This window comes from Gasterosteus aculeatus, chromosome X (assembly GCF_964276395.1).
Source record: "Gasterosteus aculeatus chromosome X, fGasAcu3.hap1.1, whole genome shotgun sequence".
Lineage (NCBI taxonomy): Eukaryota > Metazoa > Chordata > Actinopteri > Perciformes > Gasterosteidae > Gasterosteus > Gasterosteus aculeatus.
Genome location: NC_135698.1, coordinates 20,548,122 through 20,555,685, shown reverse-complemented (window position 1 = coordinate 20,555,685; position 7,564 = coordinate 20,548,122). Strand labels below are relative to the sequence as shown.

General features: G+C 43.6%; 1 long non-coding RNA gene across 1 annotated transcript; it reads right to left on the bottom strand.

Moving 5' to 3' along the window:
- Positions 1 to 1,972: 1,972 nt before the first annotated feature.
- Positions 1,973 to 7,293, bottom strand: LOC120809780 (uncharacterized). The gene is made up of 2 exons (XR_005710133.2): positions 7,102 to 7,293; positions 1,973 to 4,212 (listed from the first exon to the last, which is right to left on the bottom strand). It is a non-coding gene; the product is annotated as an uncharacterized LOC120809780 (long non-coding RNA).
- Between the last annotated feature and the right edge of the window lie 271 nt (positions 7,294 to 7,564).

Sequence of the window (7,564 nt, the reverse complement as noted above, 5' to 3'; positions counted from 1 at the left end):
CGCTTTAACTCCCCCTTCTTGCTCCCCCATCTTCCCTGGCTTAATTAATCTTCACAGTCAGACTGCTTGTATGGGGGGGGGGCAGACCATTTCATCAGCGGTGTGATCGCTGGGTCTGGCCATCATAGGCTGGTGGCGAAAGACACATATCCATAGTATGTGGGATAGGCGGTGTTAAGTAGATCGGTAGTTGAGTGAAAGCTTTGCAAGGTTGTCGTCGTGATTCGCCTGTCAGGTAAATGTCTCTTTGCCGCGGGGGGGGGGCGGAAGACCAGCTGACGCAGTTGGAAGAAGATGGCGGCAGCTCGCACGCCAACTCTGCTCCATCAGTCACATCAAAACTGTAATCAGAGGCATATTAACGCGAGACAATGCCAAACAGAATCCCAAGATTGAATGACCTCATGTGGGCACATGGGTGGTAGCCAAATGAAGGAGGAGAGGATAAGCTAAGGCCAAGGGGGGGGGGGGGGGGGGGGGGCTGGCGCTGGAGGAGTTGGAGTTGGAAAATGAAAGAGTGACCATGTGCTGATGGAAAGGACCTGCATGTGTTAGCTATACATGACCCTTATTTGTATTTGACTAATTCCTTAAAAGTTGCTAAATTGTAACTTAATAGAGCGTAACGGTTGCCTCCGCGTGGCTCTCAGCGGGCCGACGGGGCGTTTGCCCGCAGGGCGAACACGAGAGCGGGTGCTAGCTTCAATTACCTTTAATTGAACTTTAATACCTGCTCAGATAGGCATCCCTCCACTGTGTGTAGTTGTTTGGTGCTATGTTGATAACCGTAGGCAATTAGGATGCAACGTTAAACCTTTTTTTATGAGAATTTCAATGCAATTTGTACTGAACAATTTACGGACCAAATGTTATCCACACACACACATATAAATAATAATAATAATTCAATGCAGGCTGTAGTAGACAAACAGTACAAACATTCAGGCTCCCTCATGTGGCTCAAAGGTCAACTGCAGATATAAACGATTAGTAAAAGTTGTGGCCAGTGCAGACAACTGAAATATGCCACTACCTAAATACTCGGAATCAGGTCAGATCGTAGGGCTGTAGTTAAGGATGTGACTTGACATCTGGCAGTGGTGTTAAACTGTGTGTAGTAACACTGGTCTGTTTTGGCTCAGTGGTACATTATGAGAAATACGGAAAATGTTAGTCTTAAAGTTGCAGAATTGTTATGAAAATGATCTGTAAGAGAGCTCATTGTGTATCCACTTGTAATAATACTGGTAATGGGTTCTGCCAGCCCTTTCTGCTGGCACAGTGCCACTGCAGTGTGGAGACAGGCCTGGCAATGTGGGACTGTAGGGCTCAGGGGTGCAGCCAGATTCCCATCTTTAATTCTTCTCAAACTCCACTATAAATTGCTTCAGCATCTGTTTTTTCCCCCCGACTTACACAGCTTAAACAAGGGAGGTGACTTATATGGAAAAGGGATGAGATCAGTTTCTCCCCTTGTCGTCCCTTGGGTGTCACATCATCACATGATCTTGGTTATGGAGCTCAAAAAGGCTGGCGGACCCCGCTGTACCCATCTGCTGCTCATGAGGCCTTGGGGAGACATCAGAAAGACTGACACACGACACACGACACAACACGCAGACCCAACCACGGGAGACCTGATACATTTGGAAGAACATAAGACGTGCGTCCAGAGTACAAAGGAAAGACAGGGGTTACATATGCTTATGGAAAGGGAAGAGTGCTGCCTTGTAGATCATAAGCAGAGAAATAATTGATCACCGCTCCCTCGATCATTTCTTCTGGCACGGACAGATGGCCTGGAGTCAGATTGCATCACTTCTGACTTTCTTTGGAGGAGACTGACAATTGGCAGTGTCAGATGAATGACATCTGCCTCCAATAATGAACTGACTTCATTTAAACACATGATAATTGTAGTGACAAAACTCAACAGCATGGACTCATGCAAGGTAGTTAATATTTCAACAAATTGATTAAAGGGTATATTTAAAGCAGTTTTCACAAGATACAAGATTAAGAAACCTTACATTTTTAATCCATCATCTTTAACATTAGAAATCTGTTTTGGCTGCCTCCAATTTCCTGACTGCTAGGGAGACATCATCTGAAACTAGCTTTTAGATGATGTCACTGTTGATCACTGTAGATCACCGAGATTTTGCATCATAGGTTTCAACTTATCAATGTCAATTTACTTGAAGTCATCGCCACCTTGTTGTCAGTTGAGGTCAATCATTTGTTAATATTAAAGGTTTGAGTGCAATAACAGTCAGTCAGGCCACAGGACAGGGTTACAACCAAAGTAACATACAAAAAATACAAACAATCATAAATCATCGTCCTCAATTTTGACCTTGCATTAACAAGGAAGTAGCTAATGAATATTGTAAACATTAAAAGTCTGTCCATTTTTTTTTTCATGCCAAATGTTCAATGGGTTAAAGAATAAAAGGTAAAAACTATAATAGAAAATAATAAATATTGTGGTCTTTTCCCTTTGCCGGTTCAATTGGATCAGAAGGTCGCAAAAACTTCTTTTTATGATTTTGACGTAGTCCTGTCCGACAAAATCCATGAGAGGGTTTGAAACGGAGAAAAGGCCCTTCATGTTTCCTTGGAGAACTTTAATGTAGAGATGTATTGCATTGAACACAGCGTGTGTTAGTGTGACAGGGAGTCTACACATGGTAGGTAATGATGCGTGTGTGACGGCGAGATGGCACGTTTTTCACCGCTGGTCAAGACGCACAGTGAGATCAGGAACCAAAGCACACACAGTTGTGTTTTATAAAGTGTACACAACTAATAAACGGGAACTTCACCCAAAGAGACGAAAGACCTGCAATCTCTGTGAGTGAGGAACAGGATCTTCTCTGAGAACCTCCGAGTGGCTCACGAAAATCTGTCGCTCCACTACTGATGACAACATTTTAGTTATAATCAACTCATTTTTAAAGCAAGACGAGCTACAGTGATGCCCTGCTGCGACTGTGCTGTTATGCTGTCAGAATGGATGTTTTATCTTTTTATATATAGATTTATACTGCTGGTGAATGTTTCTTACGGGGAACAATTATGGCTGCATTCCATCCAGGTATTGCAGTGCCAGGGCCCTCATACTGTGCATGCTATCCCATGCTGGCATGACTTACTGGCACAGTTCAATGGAATGCAGCTATCATTAATATTATTAGTTACATCTGTTCTTTTTCTGCAATGACAGTTTAAATCGTTTGCTGTGGGGAAGGAGCATTAGAGATTATTGGTGCCTGAACCTCGAACGCTTGTTCAAAGCTTGGAGACCTTGGGGAGTGTTGGAATTCTTCAGCATGTTTCAAAAGCTTAAAATCTGTGCAGCAATTCAGGTTAACAAAGAAGAAAGTGATGATGAGCAGCAGGACCCCTGCTGGTATATTGGTAGTTATACTGATCCAGTAAAACATTAGATAATACCTTTAAATGCTTTTGTTCCATTAAGATAGTTCCCAAATAAAAGTTTGCTTTAATGTCGTTCTGTGCATCACTGCCTTCAGGAAAGGGTCACGATCTTTAATTGTGAGTGATCATCGCCGCCATGTCGTAAACACACTCTCGTAACCGTGTAAATACTGCAGGGGATGAAGAAACAAAACAGGCCTGCTGCAGTGAGGGGACATTCTTACGTAAGTTAAATTAAACCAGAGTGGATGATGATGATGATGATGATGCCAAAGTACAAGAATGAGCTAATTGCTGATTTGTTGTACAACACAAGTTGAAACTGCAGTGCACCTCAGTTCTTTGATGTTAATGAAACACTGCTGGCCGACTGGGTTCTTTACTGTGTACCGGGGCACAGCGGCCCCTATTATGACATACAAACAGTCATTCTTTTCAGGATAAAAGTGAGCACAGTGATAGACCAACATCTCACTCTCCATTTCCATTTATCTAATCTGTCCAAGCACCCCCCCCCCCCCCCCCCCACACACACACACACACACACACACACACATTTTCAGTCATGCGAAACAACTGTAACGATAGTCATGCCTTGAATCTCCACAGCTCCTCCCTTCACAGGTGTCTTTGTCTCTCTCGCACGTCTCGTCCGTCAACACGGAGATGAATCACAGATTGGAGGAATTTACTGGACTCGAGCGGATGTTTGGGATCGCTGGGAGGCCTTGTCTTCCTCTTAGTTTTCATGCATTTTGGTGATAGACGTACCTGTAAAGGAATCGGAAGCAGAAAGAGAGCGGATGAGTGGAAAGTATCGGAAAAACACCACAGAAGTCCGTGGTGGTGAGGACACGCCAGGAGCAGATTTGGGATATTTGGAGAAATGATTGGGAGATTTGATCATTTGAGGACCTCAAACACCAGCCGTCCGAGCTCTCCCATGTAAGTGGGATTTCATTTTTCAAAAATGAATGATTCGCACAATGATTCAAATCTTGGTTACCTTGATATGGCTCATTGGCTGTGATTTGGAGCTCGTTTCACGTGTTTACAGGCACAGTGAGATTGAATTCTCCAGTTTGGAAATCACTTTAAGAAGATGAAACACACCTTGGCTGGATTCCTGCTGTATCCACAACCGCCCCCATGACACACACACACACACACACACACACACACAAGCTAAACCAGTCTGTGAAAGATATGAGCTATAGTCATGATGAACAGAGCGCAACACCCTGAACTTTGTAATTATGATGATCACACAGGGCTGTAATTCTCACTCGACACACTTAACACTTTAGCTCGGCCTTGCTGGCATGAACACGCCACACCAATAAATATACATTCCTGCTCTCCTTTCTCCAAAGATTAAAGCGCCGTTTCATGTGCTCAAATCTGAAGCTGACGTGTCTGTGTCTGGTTTTATCGGCACACAGTAGGCTTGTGCTGTGAGCTCTTCAGTGTAAAGTCATACTGATGAGTTGGTTTACAATATACAAAGTGCTGGTAAGATAAAACAGTGCTTCCCAACGAGGATACTTGCACGTGATAAGGTACTGTATATCTGAGGGGGGGAGGTTATCACGGTGTACATGGGGGAAAAAGAAAGAAAGAAATGATAGAAAAAGGAATCCACATTTCTGTGCAGATAATCCAAACACTTGGTTGTATGTATATGTAACATTTGGGTTAATGTAAAGAAAACATAGTTCAAATAGTTATCGTAAAGTAAAGAATAAACGGTTCAATTTGCTACAATTTGGGCAGATGGACAAATGGTTGAAACGGTTTGAATGTCACATGAGTGGTTTGATACTATAGCTATTGAACTATATGGGTACAAATAAAAGGATAAATTATGAAATAGGTAATAAATAATACAGTAAATGTATTCAATGAATGAAATGTCCTGTTGTAACTCGGGTGAAGGCTGATTTAGTCTCACCAAAACCACCGAAACATGAAAACAACACACACACACACACACACACACTCACACACTCACAGAAACAAACGCTGTGTTCTTATCATAGACATCCCAGAAGCTTCCCGAAAACAAGCCAACACGAATCTCTCCCTGCGCTACCCACAATCCTTATCTGCAAAGTAAATAAGGGCTCCCATCCTGTCTGGAGGGGTTTGTCTCTTACTACACCGAGCTCCGTCGGCCGACCGTCCATAAAGCGGAGGAAAGGAGAGGCAAGGTGAAGGAAGGCTTTGTGCAAATGTTGCATAAGAATGTTGAAACATTGTTTCAAAAAAGGAACGAAGTACTGTACAAACAATGTGTGTATTGCAAGATTCTTGGAGCATTCAAAGAAAAGGTTTGTGTCTTGAAAAAGAGGTGTGCTTGACAGACATTTTCCATGCATTATTTCTAAAGATTATATTTTTCATAATCTTCACACAAGAGGCAGATTGGAAAGGGGCGAGAGAGGAGCTACAACATGCAACACGTGCGCTGCAACATGCAGCTGCCAAGGTGCCCCAGACAAACTGAAGCTTAATGGTAACATAAACCTGCATCTCATACTGATTACTGAACAACCCTCTTCTCTGGAGGAGAGTTGTAGATTGTTCTACAAACAACTCAATAACAATCACAATCAACGCAACTTGACAAAACCCACTCTGAGCCGTACATGTGCTCAACCTTCGTGACGGGATCGTGTAGCTTCTAGACTTCCTGCTATTTTCTGTCTGCGGTGGAGAAGCAAAACACAAAGTTCCATGTTTGAGTTGCCAAGTGGAGAAATGAACGGTAAACACTAGCATGCCTCTCCTTTATTCACATCGTGAGCGGCGACGCCAGAAAACCATTAAATTCATCTTTGGCAAAGGGCAGGAAGACTGCGAGGACGGGACGAACTCACACGGGGAGAAAGAGAGAAGAGACGCATTAGGAGTCGTCGCCGTGACATGGAGGCCACAGAAACAGGCCGGCCGCTAAAATGAGACAGGCACGGCATCGTTATTCAACTGTGGGAATCCAGTTGTAAACATCAGCAGAGGAGAGGAAGGATCGGTTGCTGGAGCCAAACAGTGTGTGTGTGTGTGTGTGTGTGTGTGTGTGTGAGTGTGATTATAAAGTCGTGAACACCCACACATACAGTGTATGGCTGTAAATAAAACAGGGTGGGGACCTATTTAAGATTAGAGCCCTAAATGTTTATATCTACTCGCCATAAAAGCTGATATGAAAGTAATTGGTTACAGTGCAGACGTTTCTTTACACAACCGCAAAACCCACGGACGTAAAGTTGTGTGAACGTCTTCAAACAGAGATGGGCTACTCGCATTAATCAGCAAAGAGACATGCCTATGTTAGATGGGTTTATTCTATGTGGATGGCCTATAACCCCTCATTTACAATGTGTTTATAAGGCTATGATTGTATCTTACACGACCACATCTTAGTAAGCAGGGAGCATAAACAAAATGAGCCCCAATGCTCATAATTCAAAATGCAATAACCACCATGTACATATATATATATATACAGGCCAATGTAAAGTGCAATACCATCTGAAACCCAATACCTCAAGAGCCATTTCTGGTTACACTTTTACGTTGTGTCTAAACAAAAAGTTATTACTCGGCGCCACAGGAATAAGTGGGGGTAAAAATAGTTAGGGTAAAATGAAATATTCCTACCGAGTGACAATTTGACGTTTGCCCGTCAGTGCAAACGTTGTCCTACTCCTGCGGCTGCTTGGAGAAACACTGCCGGGAGGAACGTTCCCAGGAAACGGGCCCTTTTTTTGTCTGTGTGCTGAAAAGCATAATTGCACATCTGAGCTCACACAAGATGCCTCTCTCCCTCTCCGACGGCAACATAAACTTCTGCTGCATTCTTGAGAGAAGAGTTATGTTGACCTCCTCTCCCTCTCCCAGAGTGTTTGTGTGTGTGTGTGTGAAGGAAAGAGTGAGTGTGCGCGAGCATGCGCGGTGTGTCAGTACACAGTAAGTGTCTATGATCACATACGCCGTATGTACAGTACAATAGGGTGTGGATACAGGGGAGAGCTTTACCGGAGGGGGTGAATCGTGTGGGAGAAGGAGAAGAGTTTGGTGGTGGTGATGAGGAGGAGGAGGAGGAGGAGGAGGAAGGAGGGGG